This window comes from Gavialis gangeticus, unplaced genomic scaffold (genome assembly GCF_001723915.1).
Source record: "Gavialis gangeticus isolate Ggan-Ray unplaced genomic scaffold, GavGan_comp1, whole genome shotgun sequence".
Lineage (NCBI taxonomy): Eukaryota > Metazoa > Chordata > Crocodylia > Gavialidae > Gavialis > Gavialis gangeticus.
Genome location: NW_017729024.1, coordinates 75,996,804 through 75,999,168, shown reverse-complemented (window position 1 = coordinate 75,999,168; position 2,365 = coordinate 75,996,804).

The window sequence follows — 2,365 nt, the reverse complement described above, 5'->3', positions numbered from 1 at the left end:
GCCGGACATTATCCCGCCAATCTGTTCTCCTGTACGCGCCCTCTCCTGGGGGCTTCTCGCAGTACGCGCCCTCTCCTGGGGGCTTCTTGCACACAGACAGTGCCCCACTGGGGCCAGTCTCTCCATGCTCATGCGCCCCTTGCCCTCACTGGGCTCGCTCCCCCTCTGGGGCTTCTCAATGGGCTTGCCCCTCTTCCGGGGCTTCTCCCTTACAGACAGTGCCCCACTGGGGCCTGCCTCCCATACGTCCCACGGTCACCCGCACTCAGGCCTGTGCCTCGCGCTTCCCGCGGTCCTGCACGCACTTGGGCCTTGTCTCCCGCGCTTCCCACAGTCGGGGCTCAGGTGGTAGTAGCCGTGCCTGGCCCCCTGACCCTCTGTCTGAGTCTCCCGCCCTGCTCGGGCTTCTCCGGCCATCGCCCCCACAGGGCTGGGGTCAACACACCCTAACGCAGTGCCACCCCGGCGCCAAACAGCTGTGCCTTCCCTGGCACTGCTCACTGTGCCCTTACAGGGCACCAGGAACCCCCCCTTGCTACTGGGGAGCTCCCCTGAGGCCTCCTCCAACCCCTACAGCCTCACCCGGTCCTCCGGCCTAACAATAACAAACCAGGGAACATAAAGCCCTGAGCCAACCGGCTGTAACTCAAAATAAACTCCCTGGCTAGAAAGTAAATGCTGTGCCACCATGGCTCGCCTTTCTAGCCTCCCTATTAGGGTTCTCTCCACCCCATACCATGCTGCAGACGCTCGGGCAGTCAGGCTGCTCTTCTCTGCTCTGTTCTGCAGCAGAGCTGCTGCTCCTTAGGCTGCCAGAGGGGGACTGCCTCCTAAGCTTCGGCCTGGGCTGTTTATAAAGGCCTGGCCCTGCCCCCTTCTGGTCACCTGACCAGTGCGGTTGCCCCAGCAACTGGCACCTGTGCTGCCCTGAAGATTGGCAGCTGCCCGTATCCCTTCATAGGAACAGGGCACCTGAGTGCCCCTGTGACAGGTGGCTTCCCCCTGCTTCCATAGCCTGTAGGCTGCTTTTTTCCTCTGAAGGGTCTCCTGGATTTCCCTGCTCAGCCAAGGAGGTTTTTTGGCTCTTTTGCCTCCCTTTGCATGTACTGGGATGGTGTCCCTCTGTGCCTGTAAGGTCAGTCCCTTGAGGAACTCTCACCCTTCTTGGACTCCCATCTCACAGATGTGATTACCCCTCGGTCCCACCCTAAGCAATCTCCTGAGCTCATTGAAGTTGGCCCTCTGGAAGTCTAGCACTGCTGCCCTACTATTTGTCTTTCCCACCTTATGCCGTATAGTGAATCCTATCAACTGGTGGTCACTATCCCCTAGGTTACCTCGTACCTGTAGATCCCCCACCAAGTTCTCCCCTGAGGCCAGCACCAAGTCAAGTAAGTCATTCCCCCTAGTGGGACTGCATACCTCCTGTGTTAGATGAAGGTCCTGTATGCAGGTTAAGTACCTATGTGAACGGGCAGACCTGGCCGACTGCTCCTCCCTGCAGATGTCTGGGTAATTTAGGTCACCCACGACAACTAGGTCTTTTGAGCATGCTGCTTTTGAGAGCTGTTTTGAGAATTCTAAGTCTAACTCTTCCTCCTGGTGTGGGGGTCTGTAGTAGACCTCCCACTACCAAGTCCCTTTCATCCCTACCCCCTTGTACTCTGACCCACAAGACTTAGTTCAAAAAGGATGCAACAGAAATAGAAAAGCTTCTGGGAAAAGCAATGAAAACACTATGGAACAGAATACCATTCTTATACATTTTTCCCCATATAGCCAAGGAAAAAAGAAGGGAACTGAAAAATGTAGAGGTATAAAAAATAATGAATGGTATACAGAAAGGTGCTCTTCTTGACCCTCTGCCTTTATAAAAAAAGGCCCAAAAGAATAGTTAATAAAATTAAGATAGCTGACTTCGAATAGAGAGAAGGAAAGAATAATCAACCTAAGGGATGCATCGTACCAAGTATCAATGAAGCAAGGCGCCTGGCTGGATTTAAAGAAATAAAAGAAGATTTACTATTTATATAAATAAGGCTGTAAGCTGCTGTTACATAACTAAAATAAAAATGCATGAGCAATATACACATTTATGCTTCAAGTCACAAGCCAATCACCATTTGCCTTAGGTTAGGAGCATGCTTTTTCTTATCAGCATTTCTTGTGTAACTGTATTTTACAGAGGTCTTACATTATTCTCTGAAGCATCCGCTTCTAATCACACAGTCAAAATACTGGATCATTGGCATGCTCTGTATTTCAATTCTTCTGCGTTTCAGTATCAAGGCTCCAAGCAATACACTGAGGATGGCATATAGGCCTATGTGAGCCACTAATTAGATAGAAACCTTTGCCACAGCCA